Consider the following 20,451-nt stretch of genomic DNA (forward strand, 5'->3'; position numbering starts at 1 on the left):
AATGATTCGTGACATGTGAGTGTGTGTGTGTGTGTGTGTGTGTGTGTGTGTGGAGGTTGGGGGTGTGGTGCTTGACTTACTGAACTTGGAGCCTGGAGGTGGCAGACAAACACTCTACACACTCACGTGTAAACACACAAATATGCCAGCATGCTGAATCAGCCTACATCTAATGATTTCCACATGGTCACATTTCCTGCAAACACAAACACACCTACACACACTCACACACTAACATACTAACACACTAACACGCTCACAGACCATTTGCCCTCACTCAACTTCTTTCAGTTTCCAGATTTATTGTTTGGACTTCCAGTCTGCTTTCAGTCAGTGACATTTTTGCTGAAGGAAAGTTAACTCATCACTGCCTCACAACTCTTGCACACCAAACAGTGTCCCCCTTTATTTATTTATTTTATCCAAGGTGGTAGAGTAGAGGTGTGTGGTTTTCACTTTACCTCGCTTACATTGAACACTGATGACTTCATCCCTACAGCATCACACCTTAAAGGGATAGTTCAACATTTTGGCAAACTGGCCCATTGCCATAATCGCTATAGTCATAGCAGTAAGTTCATTACCTTTATTTGTTGGTGCAAGCTATTTTTAAAACGGCGGAGCAGAGCCGCAAGCTGCTCAGAGCTACGCTACGGAGGCTAATGGGATTTCTTGGTTTCCCTCATCAAACTCATCAAATACACAATCCAACAACTCCAAAACGCTCTGGTGGACAAGTTGTGAGCTGCACATTCACCACGCTATGAGATAATAACAGAACGTTACCAGACAGAGTTGTTTTAGAGGTAAATGCAGAGACTGCTTGATGGAAAACTGTTCAGTTCAGTTCAGTTCAGTAAACTTTATTGTCAATCACACAATGTAACTGACAGTTACACAGGGGATCGAAATTACGTTTCCCCAAACTCCAAATGTGCAATTTAAAAACATTAAAACATTAAAAAATTTCAACATCCATTTACCACACATACATGACATAAAAGCACAAATATACTGACAGAGGCCTATGATGTTGTGGAAAAACTGCCACCAACGGGAACGCGCATCAGCGGTTTTGCATGAATTTCCCTCTAAAACAACTCTGTCTGGTAACGTTCTGTTATTATCTAATAGCGTGGTGAATGTGCAGGTCACAACTTGTCCACCAGAGCATTGTGGAGTTGTTGGATTGTGTATTTGATGAGTTTGATGAGGGAAACCAAGAAATCCCATGAGCCTCCGTAGCGTAGCTCTGAGCAGCTCACGGCTCTGCTCCGCCGTTCTAAAAACAGCTTGCACCGACTTAAAAGTAACGAACCTACTGCTATGACTATAGGGATTATGGCAATGGGCCAATTTGCCAAAATGCTGAACTATCCCTTTAAAAAAGTGCATGTTGTCATACTCCATAGATGGGTTCTTTATATTCCTGTGTGTCTGCGGACACCAACACCGCTGCAGTGGCCTGGATCAAACCTCTGAATCCCAACCAACACCTGTTGTTTTGCGACGGACCTCTAACCCTCAATTTCCTCAGACGGCTGAACTGCCCCACAGGGATCAATAAAGTATTAGGTTATTATGAGAAGAAGCAGTAATAGATATGTTAATTGCATGTACCGCAGGTAACCTGCCAGTTCATCTCCTCTCAAGGTCCAGCTACACACGACGTCTGGAGCTTTCAACCAGATGAAGTTTTTTTCCTCAGTAGCCATGGAATTGTAAATATAGAAACTCTAACTCTGTTATTGATTATTGACCACCAATCCGAATTTGTACTATTTTGGGACCATTGAAAAGTCCATTTGCTTGCTTGATGCTTTTATGACCATATAACATCATCATCCACCTCATCCACTTTTTTTATTCCACATTACTTCAACATATCATTTGTGCCTTTATTAGAATAGAACTATTTAATATTTTGCTGTTTGGATATTGGTGAATGCTGAAATCAGTGAACTTAGTCATGCTCGAGTCCCCTGTTATTGTTTGGGAACTCTGGTTGATCTAGCAACAGATGTGACCGACTCACATTCATACGCTGTCGACAGCCTCAGCTTATGTTATTATAATATTTCCTCTCATGTTGCTGTGGAGATGAAACAATGTCACACGTGCCCGCTGGCCTATTTTTGCCTCATGTTTTCAGCATATGGCTGCTAAAAACTGACCGAGGGTCTTGATTTGAAAACAAGGAGTCCCCGAGTTTGAGCTGATAATGTTTGTGTAGGAATACTTTCAGTCGCGTGTCGTTTAAAAAGGAAGCTTTAACTACCAAGGGAGAAGAGAGTAAGAGAATATAGGTCAGGAAACACCGTGCGGGCCTGGGGCCAAAGGGGCACGCCTGGCACATGTCTGCTGCAGTTGTGGTGGAAGCTGAGGATATTGGTGCCTATTGTGGTCGGGAGGTGGGAATACTAGCAGCATCCTATATATTTCAGACTTCATAAAACAACTTTTGTAAGTACAGTTAATCTCTGAGGGAAGAGGTCAAATTTCTCCAGACATTCGTCTCTGTATCTGGCTGTTGCTTTCAAACCAGTTTCCAAGTGTCTTTCAACCAGGGCTCGATTCAGTTTAATAGATGTGTTTGTCTGGGACGGGACTGTTTATGAATTATTGAAAATGGTTTTATGTTGTGTTTTGAGGCACTTGAAAGAAATTTGAACACTTGCCTCTTCTGACTGATCATTGGGTGTAGGTGCCACGTTGTGATTTAACATACAAAGCACGCCACTTTTCGTGGGTGTAAAACCAACTCTTGGCCCGATGAGGAGCTTGCATTGATAGACCGGTATATCATAAATGGGCCTGTTTCTTTGTTTTTTTTGCGCTTCTCCCGGCTGATATTAAAGAGACCCCGAGGAGTTTGCTTTTGGTTATAAAAGAGTCTCATATTAATGTGGATGAATCTACGTTTCCCTCACTTGTTAATAGTTCCATTTTCGATAAATATATCGTTTTGTCTTTAGCCTATAGTTATTTTGATATTATTATTTAGTGGTCGACTCGTCACTCGCCCAGCATTTCCTACTTGCGGTTTCCCAGACGCTGTCCGGCGGGTCATGGGAATAATGCCGCCGGATCGCTGTTTATGGTCGGAAACCCCCCGACTTTCATTCTTGATCAATGAAAACATTCTTGGCAAATGTTTTCGCTTTCGTTTGTCTTGTGCCGGTCCAAGAATTTCACCGTGCGTGCGGAGGCTCATGGAAAATGTAGTGTGAAAACACTTGGCTTTCCAAAACTCCTCATAGTCCCTTTTAAGTAATGATAGTACATGTTAAAGGGACAACGAGGAGTTTTGGAAAGCGAAGTGTTTTCACACTACATCAAGAATGAAAGTCGGAGGTTCGAAGACGATCAGATACCGCCGTAGTTCCGACCATAAACGGCGATTCTGCGGCTTTATTCTCATGACTCGCCAGGGCAGTGTTTACTTTCAATATTGTCATCATTCAGAGTAATAAAAATAATCCTGCCACCATAGCCAATAATATATTATTTGCTGGAAAAAGAGAAAGGGTACAATCAACATTCATTCCCAGGTCAAATAACTCTGCAGTAGTCAAGGGTATTTATCTTATTGGCAGTGATTTGACCCTTTTTCCATGCTCTGATGCCTTTACGAGCACAAACACTGTAAACAGACCTGTCATCTGCCCAGCACAGTACTGTTGGACAACAAACAGGACAACTACACTGTGGGGAGGGAGAGAATGAGGGCAGCCCAGAAATAAATTTCAAAAAAACACACAATCAGGTCTCAGCCTCTCACGCCAAGTCTCCAACATTTACAGGTGCACCAACCTGGGGATATAATGAGAAGGATCCATTTTTCCAGCTCGCTGTTCACTGTTTCTCCCATGCACCTGTATCCGTGTGTTTGCTTTGTAAGTGCATGTGGTGACACGACCACATTCAAAAATGTACTTATGCATGCAAATTTTCTGTGTAAACAGTTTATAACAAATTTTTCACGGCTTTGTTTCTGCGCTACTATTGGTTCCAGTGATTCCTACTATTCCAGTGAAAATAAAAAATGCTGCAGGCCTCTTCTCCAGTTCACCATACTCAGTTCCCCACCTCATCAACAATTTTTTTATTTGCTTAAATCCTTGGTAACCTCCACTCTAAGGAAGTCCAGATGGCCATGTGGTGATGTGAATAAGCAGGCTGTTTACAGATCAGTGTTAACTGTGATGAAATGACGCGTGCAGTGGTCTGTGTTGCTTATTGTGTGGTCTCAGTTAGAAATTGGCCAGGAAGGAAAATAGAGAAATTACACGATGGTAGTACTTAAGTTAATGCAATGACATTTCCGAAGAATTGGTGTACGTGTAAATATCAAATGACTTTGCTATTCTTGAATTTTCCTCCATGCTCAGAACTTGAAACAGTCGGTACGATATACCTGTCCTGTGCTGCACCCACTAGCCTCGCCTTTGCTTCACATCGGTGAAGGTTGCGAAACAGATTCAGTATTTTTATGTGAACGCACAATGTTTCATTGCGAAGAAATATTATCCAAAACTGGTTTACAAGCTGGAATTGGCTTTGCCGCCAAGTAACATCATTGAACTTTCTAACAGAGAGTAGGAAGCGGGGCCGGACTCGCTCATTGAACGGGTGGATTTGAAGATGCTGAAGGGCCACAGAGAGGCCACCATATGTCATCCCAATGGACCGGACAGCCTGTAAACAAAGTAACAGAGCTTGTTGTTGTTAGGTTAATGGCCAGTGTTGCCATGGCAGCAGGATGTGAGGTCATTGTTTTGACTTTCTGGTTTAGTTAAAAACACACACACACACACACACACACACACACACACACACACATGCAGTACCGCACATAAAAGCTCAAACGGTAAATAAAACAAAAGACATCAGTTATGTCATTTATTATGAATCAGTCACTTTGACCCCGTCTCTTTTACTTTCCCTTATACACAAACACACACACTCACACACACACACACACACACACTTTTGCCGACACCTGGTCTTAACATTGAACCCTTTTCACGGTTTTCTCCCGCCCAACTTCCACACAACATATCCCAGAGGCCTTGTTACATCAATAATCACCCCTGATTTCCGGGAATAATTTCCTCCTGTGTGGGAGCAATCTGTGTGCATTTGCATTCATTTGCACATTTCTGGGCAAGTTGTGTATGTGTGTGTGTGTGTGTGTGTGTGTGTGTGTGTATGTGTGTGTGTGTTTGTGTGCACGTGTGTCCCCTCTAATGGAAGCTGCAGGTCAGAGCAAAAACAGAAGACAGCCGGCCAGTGGTGATATTATATATCCATGCAACACATGGATCACTCTGGTTTGGCTCAACCTGTACTCATGTTTATAGTTTAATGTTTCCGTGTTTGGTGCTGCGCTTCTTCATTTTATGATAAAGAAATATATTGTAATTTTACTGGCGGTACTAGTTGTTATTTCACAATATAGACCTTAAAATTGGCCTCTTCAAAACACTGGTACAGGATTACAGTCGTATAAACAGTGTGACCTTCCTCAACCCTGCGATGATACATTATCTGAGTCCTACTGTTTGACTCCACAGAAACAGACGGCTGGTATTGTAACTCACTTTGTTGAATGTTTGTGCCATCAATCATCAAAACCCACCACAGCCAGACAAGCCAATATTAGATGTCGAGACCAAAGCGATTTATATCTGAGAATTATGGATGAACAGCCCTGGTCCAGGGTATTAGGTGACCGCAGAGTATTAAAACACAACGCATATAAATTCACCATTAGGAAATCACAGCTGCTGAGTCTGCCGTTTTCGCTCCCTCTCACTAGTTCTTGTGTCTTTCATAGTGATTGGCTGAGCAGTTGGCACCTGGGTTAGCAGAAGGGTCCTTTTAAAAGCTGCACAAAGCAGATTTGCACATGGGTGACTCCAAGTGGCATGTGGGGTCATGTGGGAGAGGTAAAAGTTCTGACAGAGGTGAGTGAGCCATCACTGTCATTTAGTTTTTAGGGGCCAAAACCTTTTGCCAGATTTCACTTTGTGAAACTCAGCTACTGCAGCTTGAAGGCTAATAATCTGACCATGCATTTGCTTGAAATATTTTTTGGTAAGTTTTTCTTCGTTTTAATGGAGAGCTCAAGCAGGGTCATGAATTTTAGTGTTTTATAATCGAACTATGTGAACTCTCACTCGGGCAAAATGGACAACAAGACCAATGGTACCATTCAGAGTGGGCTGGTTTGCTATCAGCAGCACTAGTTGTAGGGAGCAGCATTTTTGTATGAATCTAAATTGGGTTTTTGGACCATCTCAAAGGCATTTAAGGGACAAGCGACTATTAAAGCACAAAAAATGTGCCCCCATTCGTTGTGCGCCACTGCTGTTCCAGTTGCAGACCAAGCCACAACTGCAATAACTTGCCTCCCCTTTCCTGTCGGGATGCACCTGTACATTTCACCTAATGCATCCTCTTTGACTCACCTCTCATCATCTGCACAGAGCAATGATCACACAGCACAACATTTCTGCTACATGTTTATGTGGCTGTCTATTTTCCTTGTGATTAGCTTGTTTAAGCAAGTGAACGTTTAAGCTATACAAGAAAAGGATGAAAAGTTAGTATCACAATTTCCCATAGTGATGTCATGGATTTGCTTGTTTTGTCTGAGCAGCAGTCCAAAATTTCACAAGATACGTTTTCTACTAGAGAAGGGTTAGACAAACATTGTGTTTTTTTGCTTAAAAATGGCAGTGTTAACTGCTGCTGGTTGAAGTTGGAATTTCTTTCAACGCTTAATGAACTCTTTGTGTCCTTTGGCACTCGGGAGTTGCCTCGCTAGCTGCTTAAAGTGTTTTGAAAAGGGAAGTCTAATCTTTATTGCCTTTACTGTGGTTTTATGTCTTCATATTCTCATGTCTTTATTTCTCTCAGACTATATTTCAATATTTTTACCCCCTACTCTCCGTGTCTTTCTCCCATCCAGTGTAGACAGATCCTCCTACCTCTTTCACAGCTCCTCATCCTCTTTTGCCCTTCTTCTTCCTCTCGATCTCTACCTCTCTGACCCACAAAAGTGAGATCGCATCATGTTTTTCCCATCATGCTTTCCTCCCACCCTGCGGTGAAGCGGTGAACCCCCGGCCGGAGGTATAAAGGACATGATTTACAGGGCCCCTTCACAACAAAAAAGGGATGAAGAAAGAAAAAAAAACATGAAATGAAAGATCAGTTTTCCAGCACAGTAGTCTTGCCTCAGTGCAGCTTTCACCCTTCAAATTTTTTACTTGAAATATTGTGTCTCAGCCATGACACGGTGTGGTCCAATTTTGTCAGGTTCCACTAGTGCTGAGATGTATTTCCACAAGATGAGAAAATGGCAATGAAGCCCGTTTCAGTTTTCTCCATGTGTCTTGATGTGTCTGGATGGAGCGCCGGGGAGATCCAAATGAGGGAGGAAGTGGAAGCAACAGTTAAGCGTTAGGGCTCGAGGCTATTGACACATTGTAATGCTGTGTTTTAAAAGCATGGGATGTAAAGTCCCAGTTAAATTAAGTCTGGCTTTTTCATCTCGTCTCCCAGTTGTGTAGTTGAAAGCTGACATGTGCAGCCCTCTGCACGTTGCCGCAGCTAAAGGTTAATTGAGTGATGCTACAACTACAGAAAGATGGTGGTGTTTTGGAAGCATGCTATTGATTTTGAAGAGCTGAAAGTTGGCAAAGTGTGATACTGTTGGGCTGTTGTTGAGTGAGTCTGAAGTGGAAAACAATCTGAAATTTCCGCATTACATCACTACCAATAGGCTTATTCTGTTTTGAAGGGATTTTATTGGCTCATCATCAACATGAACAAGTGTGATAAGTATGTCGACATTCCTTGAGCAAGAATAGAATTGGACTGGATTTCTGGTTTTCTGCCATACAGATGGAAGGCAAGACTGAAAAACATTGCACAATGGCTGTTTCAATCAAAAATATTTTGAATTATTGCAGCAATACCCTTTGCAAATGTGTTATTTCTCACTGGATTTATATCCTCGAGCTTTCCAGCATCAACTTTTGCCATTGACCATGGTCAGCAGAACTAATAAATAAGTCTAGTTTATCACACAAAGCCTCTGACGACATTATGAAACCACAAATATATCTCAGTAATGATAACGAATTACTTACGGGTTTAAAAAATGTTTTGGAGAGTCTGTGAGGTGTTCTAAACTCAGTAACCTTGAAGTAAAAGCTGGGGTAGGTAGTGAGTTTTTGTCATCAATGTGCAAAATTTCCATAATCACCTGTCAGCATTTTGCAGTTCAAGTGGTCTGAGAACAAACTGGACATCTGCACTTCCTCTGGCTCCGTGTTTTCTAGACCGTGACGGGAGACGGGTCAGTCACAGGTGTTTTCAGAGAGAGTATTCTTATTGGCTTTCCTGCAAATGCAGATGTCCCTTTAGATGGACAAATATATATCTCAATATTGGTGAAATGTTTAGATAGATAGTACGTGGACATGTAGCATGCATTTCTCTTGCAATACATAAATGCGTTATTGGAGATGTTGTGTAAGTCAATTTTCCATTAAAAGCAGGTGAAGCCGTACATGCAGCAGTACCCACCCCTCACCCTTTCTCCTAGGTTTCTGCCTACTGAAACCTTAACAAATGATGCTTACTGGAAACTAACTAATGTACTGTATATCCTGACAGAGGTGAGATTAAAAATTAACAAAAGTTTCCACTCCCTCAGCAACCAAGGCATTTTAGTCACCGGCACACACTCTTTTTGAGCACCAACCACTGCATCCATGGCAGACTTGTTTCCGGATACATTTGTTATAGGAAGTCAGCTCTGCAACCTGTTTGTTCCAAGTAGGTCTCTCTGCCAGGCAGGTTGCCCTGTTGTAGAGCTTGTCAGCATCTCACGTCTCCTGTGAGTTGAAAACAACAGTGCCCAGACAGACACTCCTCCTGTATCAACACATTGTCAGACAGTGACAGGCCTGGCCCATAAATTTCACTGCTGGATACACTCCAGTCTGTCTGTGCCTCAGTGTCAAAACAAACCCCAAACACCCATAAATAAGTCTTATTATACTCACTTAACCACATCTAAGCATAAAACTAACGCGTGTTTGTTTAAAACTGCAATAAACAAAGTTAATTGAGACTTATTTTAGTAAAACAAAAAAATCAACAACCATAAAAATCAAGCTGAGAAAATGTGGATCTGCAGCGCTGCCAGAATACTCTGTGGTAACCAGTCTGCATACCAGTGGGAATTCCTGTTAAAACTTTCAGGACCTGCAGACTAAACTGATTAATAAGGTATGGAATATTTCAGAGTTACTCTACCAAACTCAGTGTAACAAAGCAAGGTCACATTCATTAGGGGAGACGAATCAGGAAAAAAAAACCTGTTTCTACAAATCAAATGGGGAAAATAAATATGGATCTCTACCCTCAATCATCCTCGGCAATGTCCACTCCCTGAGAAACAAGATTGATCTTTAGCATCTTTAGCATTCTACAAATACTTGTGTGTAGACGATGCCACACTTCTGACAACTGATTAACTATTTTTCTCAACAATAAATTATAGGTCAAAACTATTCTTAAACTTAAAAGAAAAGATTGCTCATTACGGAATCAATTTTGGAGAAAAAAACAGGAAAGTGACCAGGGAAGTGAAGTAGACCATCAAAAAACCGAAAGTAGAAGAATATTCAACAAAAATTCAAAACAGAAGAACATCCATGCAGCGTGGAAGGGCTATAGCAGAGGTCAACACTGCTCAATTCATTACAATCCATTTAAGGTTTGAAAAAAGACAAAGACCATTGATCACAAATAGCTGATACCATCAATAACCTGAGCTCAGGTGCCCCCCCCCCCCCCCCCCCCCCCCCCCCATCACTATCAATGTTGCTTTTATGGTCAAGTGTTTGAGAGGGGCACATACCCAGGAGGAACCTGCCTGAAATAATGTGCAGAGTAGCTAGGGGTGTTTCCCAGCAGCAATGCATTGTACAAAAGTGCAAATACCTAGACAAAACAGATATGATCATCAGAAAGTGCCAGTAGCTGGAGTATTTCATGAGGAAGTTTGACTGTTTTGGGGGTAAGAGGAAATGTCCTCAACACATTTTACAACTTCTCAATAGACCGAATCTCCTTGTTTACAACTACTTCGGGTAGAAAACCAGCACGTAATTTGAATGAGAACAGTAGTAACGAACGAGAGCTTAGCTGTATCATGTTTTTCAATCTGAAATGATTGAAGAAACATTACTATTTCTGTGTGTGTGTTTTGTGTTGCTATGTGTTGTATTTATTCAGTTTTGGGGGTATCACAGTGTCTAGAAAGCATCAGTGGCTGCAGCTGACAGGGACAGCTAACGGCGGTAGCTAAGCTAACGGCGGCAGCTAAGCTAACACCAGGATGTCAGCTGTTAAAACCCTCCCGTTGTCGGACACAACATGAAACTACTCCAGTTAGCTCAGTCATGTTGTAACTAAGATATCTGCTGGAGAAAATATTTTTTCATGGACCGTTTATTGAGTCACTGAGTTATTAAAGTTAAACAGGTACCGATCGCCTGGCTAATCTATGATAACCATGACTAATTACAAAAATGTGCACACGTAAATAGTAATGCTTGTCCAATCATTGGTTTTATAGACTTGACAAACATCAGATTAGTCTAAACGGTGATATAGTGACATGAAAAATGAGATATATAGCGAAACTCTCGTCCGTCACTATTGTTCTCATGCTGGTTTTCTACCCGGAAGTAGTAGTAGTAGTAAATAACAAGGCGATTCATTCTATAACCCACATACCAATGTACATTTGTTGGATCCAATCGCAATCCAGAATGAGAAGCACCTGCAGAATACTGCAAACACCTGCTCAAAAATGATAGCCCATCCCCTTCTGTCTCTAACATCACTGCACAATCAGCCCTCCATCCTACAGGACATTATTTATGTCCTACGGGTCCTTCAGTTCACCCTTGCTGCAGTGCAGTGCAGACATCATTCAGTGGAAGGAAACCTTCCAGTTGGCTCTCAGCTCCCTTCTGCAGTCCACACCATGAACTAACCCCTACACCAACAGCTCCGCCACAGTCTCACCAAGAATCTGGCGGTTTTGAAAATGGGAATGTGGTGGTTACTGAGGTTTGAGGTCAAGCTCGAACAGAATGTCAAAATCAAATACACCTACCTCCACATTTATTTAACATTACAAATGTATTGTGGAAAAGAGATTGGGTTTTTAAATTCTGATTATGTAATCAAAAGATCACAGCTGAAGCAAACCAATGACTTTGCTTTCGCTGAACATGATGTGGTAAAACAATCAGGGTTTATATGTCCTGCACACAGAGGCCTTGACTGGAGTTTTCCTCTACATGATGATTAAATGCTGGTTTGAGGATTGAGGGTAATTATTAACATTAATGTCTGAACAAAACTTCAGGGCCGAGGTTTGTGGCACTAAACAGGAAAACTAATGGTTTAAACACTAGACCTCCACGTAGGGATTTCCATTCCTTTTATAGGAGATAAGATTATAAGGTTTTCATTAAGCATCTCGATTATATCATTTTACTACAGTGTGGCTCTTGCAATTTGTGCACTTGAGTTATTGGGAATCAGAGAAATGGTGAAGATAACCATTTGGTACAGAAACATATTTTTTGTGAAAACTAGTTGATCAGTTACCTATAACTTAAAGGGATAGTTCACCCAAAATTCAAATTTCACTCATTATCTACTCACCCTCATGTCAACTAAGAGCTGTGAGAATTTTCAGAGTCCTCCGTTCCTTCTCTGAGTTACGGGGGGGTCCGCGCAGCAGTATTTGTCCATATAATGGTTGTCAATGGACACCACGTTTCTTCGTCCAAAAAGACACACCAAAAAACATCCAAATACCTCCATACTGCTCGTCTGTAATGTCCCTCTTGTATTGATGCCCCGACATGAGAAATTGTTCCGCCGGTCAGTGCAAATCACGTGAGATTTGCACTTACACAGGCAGAGCAGTGAACTGAGACACTGGGAGCTTCCGCTACAAACAAGCTTAAAATATAGACTTATTTAATTTTTTTCGGAACAATTTCTCATGTCGGGGCTTCAATACAAGAGGGACATTACAGACGAGCAGTATGGAGGTATTTGGATGTTTTTTGGTGTGTCTTTTTGGACGAAGAAACGTGGTGTCCATTGACAACCATTATATGGACAAATACTGCTGCGCAGACCCCCCCGTAACTCAGAGAAGGAACGGAGGACTCTGAAAATTCTCACAGCTCTTAGTTGACATGAGGGTGAGTAGATAATGAGTGAAATTTGAATTTTGGGTGAACTATCCCTTTAACATCTGGATTTACTCTGATAATGCCTCAAAAATTCAGTTTCTGAGCTCTGGATTTAAAAATAACTTAAATCAGAATGACCAATATGTCAAAGAGCTAAATTCTTAAGTTCAGTTTTTACAACGGAAAAGGCTACATAAAATGACCGACACGGTTCAGATAACACACACAGTGCTCTCTTATTCACAGTTTTGCATTTATAAAAATCAAAGCCACTTTTCCTACAGTGTCTAATGTTTAAAACATGTATGATTAACATCCTAGTTTTTAATGAAATGTATGAATGTGAATTACCAGCCCTTACATAATACATCTCATCCATCTAACTTTTGACAGAATGTTGGAAAAAAAATCCCACTGCTCTGTGTCGGTAGATGACTCTGTTTTTCCCCAAACCTATACATGGATGGGAAGCTGTTATGCTGTCATGTAGCCTACTAATGGACCAGAATTGTAAAACCATCAGCGATTACAAGTAAAGGCTTTTATTTGACGATGGAACACCTGCAAGAGGCTTCAGATTTAGTGATCGTCATCACTAATGAAACATGATTCAAATATGCTTTTGACTAAAGTCAGAGAACTAAAAAAATCACATAACAGAAACGCAAAAGGGAGCAGCAGAGAAGAAGGAGAAAACACAGGTTTTTTCACACTCAGAAGGTAAAGCGTGGTTGGTCTTAAACATGGTTGCAGGGATTTACCCCCATTCAGGCAAAAGGAAATGAGTAATGTTGGATTATAAGACCTCAATCAGTCAGTGTTCCCATTGAGCACTGCTTTTGGATGCAGACAGTAGACGTAAGGGCAGTCAGCGTTAGCAGATGATAGTCTATCAAGGCTACATGAGGTTGTTTTTTGTTTTTTTAAGGATATTGAATATTGGAAAAGTATAACTGTACATGTGAAATGAACATTTAATAGCTCCGCTTAAGCATGCTAATATCCCAAGTTGTGTTGCTTGTTTGTCAGTTACCGATAGCCGCCCTGACACCGACTCTTGGCAGAAATTTCTTTTCTGTCTCCTGTTTTTGAGCTATGGCATCAAGTGGTTCAGGTTAGCGAAGATCTCAAGAGATACATTCAACTGGATTTCACCCCTGAATTTATTGCCTGCATGTCAGCCATAGACATTGAATGAGCCGTCAGAAAATCCCACAGGGGGTGACTTATTCCAAAAGACACGCTTCAGACGGGCTTTGAGTAACATGCTAGCCTAGCAACAATAAGGCTACAAACAAAACATAATACATCACTCCATAGGAGCCTCTTTTCACTTAAACTAAAATCTAATCTTGAAAATAATACATGTTAATCATACATCCCAGAAGTATAGTTAAAGCCCCAGTTTTATGATTCAACTAACATACTGTTTTATGTTTGGACCAATACAGAAGTACCTTTTTCATAAGTGTGTTCATATTTCAAACACTGCTGGAGCTCCTCGGAGGTATATGCTCAGGCTCATCAATTTTTCTTTTTCTAAGATGAAGATAAAATAAAAAACAGTATTAGGCATTTTATGCCAGAAAAGGTTCAATGAACATTAGTCACTCAATCTTTCCCCTAATTGGGAAGTGAAATAAAATACTTGATACTGAGGATACCCTGAAAAACCGGCCAAAGTGAGGTCCTCTGTTGGGGTTGGTTGTTATTGTTGGAACGTTTTTCAGTGACGGAGATTAAGAAAAATCTGCTGGACAGAAATCCGTGCAGCTGTCAGGCTTCGATACAGATGAGTTACTAATAGTTTGGAAATGAAGAGACAGGGGAAGAAATTAAATTATCACTGCAGTCAAAAGAAAACCTTAAATCTCTGAAGACGTATACTTTTCACCCTGCAACAAAGAAAAAAAGAACCCAACTTTGTTTTCACAGAAAAGGGTGAAAATGTGTGAGATAATTTAAATGGTTCCCAGTGCAGTTCCATGAATATTCTGGAAAAAAAAGTGATGACATTTCTGAAATAGAAATCTATTGCTCCAGAGGTATCAAGATAACATCACATGAAAACTGCTTAAACAAGCTAGTGTGCTTCAATACTCACCCCGCTGGCAGATTCTGTTCCTCTTTGTTTTAGGGAAATATGATTTTAAGACTCAACACTACACTGAATGACTTGTCAAGATGGATAGCTTTTGCAGCACAAGAAAAAGAGAAAAACTCTTCTCATTTCCAGGTGACGCCAACGGATTTTCAAAAAAAAATTCCACAACAGGCTTTGAATGGTTTCCACACACATAAAGGTCATATCACTCCCTCAGCATGTTGGGGGATGATGTCAGATTTAAAGTCAAGGTGAAAATGAAGCAAATGCCAAAATTGACTATAAAAGATTTCCACACAACTGAAGCATTGCATAATGACATTTGGACAGTGATGCTTTGTTCTGAATCCCCCCGGTGGCGTATGAAACTCTGGCCAGTTAGCTGTGTAAATTGAAGCCTGAACGATGGCCTGTGGAGGTTACCGGGATAAACACACGCCTAGATGTCATTGGGCAAAGCACCATGCATGCAAAGCAGTGGGTATCATTGACTTTTCATGCAGTCACTGTGACATGACTGCACTCATGAATAAAGAACAGGATGAATGAAAATGCAAGAACACATACAAAAACCTTAAGTGAAGATGTGGTTTGATATTAGACCAGATGTCTGCAGAAAGAAGAATTTATAGACTTTCTGTTTTTCTTATTATGTGAAGGGAGAATTGTACTGGAGAAAAAATATGGACATTTTCACACACACTTGTGAAATCTCATAAAATACAGACATTTCTTTATGCCATTATTGCAAGACACCCAGACATTTAATACACAACATATACACGAACACACCAAAGATATACTGACATGCTAGATGCCCTCGCACACACTCGCACACCTTATCAGCTTTCACAAAGTCAGCCAGGAACATCATCTTGTGTTTCTGGTGTCCCTCTCTGTTAAGGGATTTACTGTCTGTCTCTGAGGAACTGTTAGGTAATGCTGCTCCGCTGCCCAGAAACCTTGCAAGCAATTCTAAAGAACAGAGCCATACACCAAATGCAGAAAAAACTATCAGGAGCACCTGCGGTTTCCATGAACCTGACTGACCAGGTGAACCCAAATGAAACCTCTGACCCCTCAGTCAGATCACCTCATAAATCGCCCTATGTCCTTCTTGAAGGATTTGGACTGGTGGAGGGTATTTTTGAACCTTCAGACGGTTCATACATGGATTGTGTCAAAGCTGGTGAATTCAATATCACAGCCTCCAAAAAGTTGCCAGGTGCAATAAATACGAGGGAATTTCTGTTGGTGACATTCAGTAGAAAAGAATGATGCATTTGCAGAGCATTTGAGAGACAGTCGACAAGTCTACTGTTTGTATGTAAATTTACCATTAAACTGGGTGCATACCATTCTGCTAGCTTGTGCCTTAAAGCGATAGTTCAACAGTTTGGCAAATTCGCCCATCGCCATAATCCCTATAGTTTTAGGAGTAGGTTTGTTACCTTTAATTGTCGGTACAAGCTATTTTGAGATCCGCAGAGCAGAGAACGTAACGTTACGAGACTGAGTTGTTTTCGAGGTAAATGCAAAGCCAGTGTCATGCCAAAAAGAGACTGCTTGCTGAAAAACTGCCCCGGACAGGAACGCGCATCAGCGGCTTTGCATGAATTTACCTCAACAACTCTGTCTGGTAACGTTCTGTTATTATCTCATAGCGTGGTGAATGTGCAGGTCACAACTTGTCCACCAGAGCGTTTTGGAGTTGTTGGATTGTGTATTTGATGAGTTTGATGAGGGAAACCAAGCAATCCCATTAGCCTCCGTAGCGTAGCTCTGAGCAGCTCACTTCTCTGTTCCCCGAATCTCAAAACAGCTCGCACCGACAATTAACTTAAAAGACTACAGGGATTATGGCAATGGGCAAATTTGCTGAAATGTTGAACTATCCCTTTAAGCATAGACTCCTGTTTTGACATCTGTGATGCCCGCTATGTTTCTGAAAGAGCCATTTGAAGCCTGGGACTTATATAGATACTGTAGTTATGAACCTTTTTTCGTCCATCCACCATTCATTATTTGCCATTCATTAGATTAGGCTACCAACTCTTAGATGACTCAAGATACTTGAGAATTGTTACACACTGAGTGATACCCTGAGTATTTATCTTGTGTCATCAGTTCAAAACACATTCCCATCAGCTTCAGCTGCATTTAGTGTATATTACTTATGTTTCTACCATAGTTCTTTCTACTTGTTTTTGCGAGCATGTCAGTACAATAGCATGTGATCTGTCTGTGGCAGGGCTAAAATATAATTGCAACAGTCGAGGCATAGTTGGAACTTGGAGCATCCACAATTGAAGCAAAATTGTCTTCTTTATGTGTGACCATCCATTATATTGTTCGTGCCACTAGGAATACACTTCAGTTCAAATGCCTCAAACACAGAAATCAAAGCAGAGAGCAAACCCTCTTAATTGGATGTTCACCACAGCAATGGTCCAATGTGTCACAGACGATAAGTCTGTACAATCACAGGAGCACTGTGGACGATGCTGTAAGACTCACAAGCAGGGCAGACTGTGCTTAGGTGTCAAAGGTGTGAACACAAGTTTCCCTTATACAATTCAGCTAACTTTACTTTCTCATTTTAGCGAGTGCTGTGTTGCCAAAGCTGGTTCTCGCCAATTTATTTTGTAACCTTTACATGCACTACTGAAACTTCTCTGTGCCAAAGAAAGCATTAGCTTTGATTCATGTTGACATTTAAGGAAGGTTCAGGGGAAAATGGAGTAAAAAGCTATGAGTTCTACAAGGAACTGTCTTTATTAGGGCCAATATGCTCCTTTAATTTGCTCAATTAACCATTTTTAGTCTTAACCTGAAGGGAAATGCTACATGAATAAGCACTTGGATTTCCTTCATTTGGTCTCAGAAGTAGAACAATAACTTGTATTATATTACAAGCTCTTAATTACTTAAGTCAATGTAGCTGGCTGTTGCACTCGGGCCTTCCAGTAAGCAAGTGTCAATCATTGCAGAAAACAGTCTGAAACAGTTTGCTACTCTACATAAGATATCTGTTTGTCTGCAATCCGTAGTGTGCACATTTTTAGCTGCAAGTTGTTGAATGGCTTCTTCTCCAAAACTTTCTGTCCCTTCCTGTATGACCCTCCGTCCTCTTCCTCACACTGCTGGTCGCTCTCCCTTTCCCATGACCTCCATTGCCTCAATCTTGCTCCCTCAGCAGAGTCTGGCTTCTTTGATATGAAACGCTTGGCTCGTCTTGAGTGTACTCGGAGTCTGAGCTAGCAAAGCTCTAACCCTGGATGCTATAAAATCCAAAACAGCGTAATATGTATTGCTGACGATAAAAGAAAAACTTTCTCAGTTCATGAGATTCGTTGATTATATTTATTCTGGTAATCTGTATATTTAGTTTTATATGTGCATGTATGTGTTTTAGGCCAATGGCTTTGGAGGGATACTTGTCAAGGGTGTGAGAATTTTTCATGTTATACTTTCGAAATTTAGCTAACTCAGGCTAACATCTCCAAGATGACCTGCTCCACCTTAAAAACATTTGAGGAAAAAAATCCGATATTCTGACACTGTTATGTAACAGGAATTTATGAAAGGTTGCACTACAGTACGATAAGAGTTATTATTTTTTAATGAGATTACTGTAACACCATAATCCGTTTCTTCCTACCTCTGGTTTCCTGTGACGTCTTGACAGAGTAATAAGGTCCACACTTTGTTTTCATAGGTGTGAGCAGTTACTGCACAATATTCAGTGTAAATGACCTTGCCAGCCGCTGTCTCTCAGGTTTCCCTTTTAATGGAATAATGATGATGGATGTGAAAAATGCAACCAGGAGTCTTGACAGCCAAGTTGGGTTGATTTAGAGGAAGACTCATCACCTTTGTTTCTCCACCTGTCTGTCCTTTTCTCTGTTTGTCTGACTTTAGCTTTGATGGGATGTTACTCAAGATGGAGATAACTACTGTAGATTCTCACGTTTATAACTGCATGTAATCTGAAAGTGCTGTGGGATGTAGTTTGAGTTTACGCTCCCACCCCTTCGTCAACAGCATGGGGTTTCAGATCTTACAGCCACTTGAGCTGATTCCCCTGAAAAATGCCTCAGAAACAAGATCAAACTCATTCACATACACACATATGCTAGTTATTTGCTGCACCATTGCATCTGTGGATATTACAGCATCTCGCTGTTGGAAAGAATCATAATTTTCATCCATTCTACAGTCATTAAAACCAGAAGTCTAATCCAGATAGAAAGCTGGGGAAAAGAGTCTTTTGGATAACACTGCCATCACGTTTAAACAAGAAGATATGTACATCTGGCCTGCAGAGCAGCAATGATGTAGGAAACTTCACCATTAACCACGTTTTTCTTTGTTTTTGTTTTTTTTATCAGTTGCACTCTTCCCTTGCAGATTGACCTCTTTTTGTCCCTATCAATTGCACAATTCTGGAGAAACAGCTTTTATTAAATGACTGATGATTGAAATGTTCTTTGTGATAAAATATGCTGTTTTGTTTCAATTTTCATAGAAAATATCCAATTGAGGTGTGGTTTGTCGTGGTGGGTGTAGTAGAACTGTCAGAGTTAGATTTAGTTTCCCGTTAAGACTGAAATAACACGCATGGGATTGCTGTTATAGCATCATTATCTGGATCAGCCTTGTCAAATGAATCTAAACCTCTGCATTTGGCTTTCAACAGAAACAAACCAGTGGGAGTAAAAACAGACAAGAGAGACTGATGAGAAGAAAAGTCCTCAGACACAAAACGCTGTATTGGCATCCGTGTTGGGATGGAAATAGTTGTAATCATGGATGAATTTGCTTTAATCACTCACAGTTGATGTCTCTAATGTACTGTAGAGTTCAAAGTACAGCCCTCTTTTTCTCAGATCTCATCGTCATCTTTGTTATCAAAAGTTTTTAGACAGTTAACACATTTTTTAGCTCTTTGCAAAACAACAGATACATGAACGCCCCAGCTTTAGTTTGAGTAGGGTTATGTCAGTGTAGAAAGAATTGTGTGGAAGATCAACACCAAGTGCCCACATTGCAAGGGCTTAAAAGTAATTGGAACACATGGCTACTAAATGTTGCCAGGGCAGCTGTGTGTCGATGAAATGTTGGTTCGTGCAGAGGAGCTCGCATGTGGCTCAGTGTTTATTGAGGGTCGCCATTCAGATCGAGGTGGAGTTGCATATCAATAAGAGGAGTGAAGAGGTGACAATGCAAGTGAAGAACCTTTTAGACAAAGAAACTCTGTCTTTGCAGTGGTCCAGGCAGAGAAACAGGCCTTAAACCAGCAGCAGAGTCTCTGTTGAGTGACCTCAGAGAGCCTTTCACCAGACATCCCTAAGAATATCACTTAGCTGAAGCAGCTCTATAAAGAACAATGGTCCAAAATTCCTCCTGGACTTTGTATCGGTCTGATTAACAGCTACTGGAAGAGCTTGTTTGAGGTTATTGCTGCCAAAGGAGGTTTGACCAGGTATTAAATCCAAGTGTTCATTTGCTTTTTCCAACAGCAAAAGTGTAATGGCCGTGTTCAATAAAAAAAAAAAACACAATAGATTATTATTGTTTGTTTGTTCATGAAGAAAGCCAAGAGCTGAAACACACCCGTTTTGACACTGCTGTGCGTCATTAGACTGAAAAAGACTGAATTAATAGTGATTTGTGAGTGCTGACACGGTGAGTCGAGCACGCCAGTCTCTTTTGTTTTATGAAGGTTGTTTGTCTACAGTTGTAACTTAGGCTATGTATTGCTCTGCACTGGTGTTATGATACTTGACTCTTAAATTCAAACTGAGGTAGGCTTAGTTGGTGCATTCAAAGCTAGGATGTAGCCCGTAGTGCTGACTTAAAGGGATATTCCGGTGTAAGTTTAACCCATGGTCTAACACACCGTGACACCGAGTAAGACCCACCCTCAAGAGATCAAGTTTGCCGACCGCTAGCTTCTCTAGTTGTAGCAACTTCAGCAAAGACTGCACGATAGCGATACACTGCTGTATGTTTCTCCACCAAGCAACCGCCATCAAA

The sequence above is a fragment of the Trachurus trachurus genome, assembly GCF_905171665.1.
Source record: "Trachurus trachurus genome assembly, chromosome: 10".
Lineage (NCBI taxonomy): Eukaryota > Metazoa > Chordata > Actinopteri > Carangiformes > Carangidae > Trachurus > Trachurus trachurus.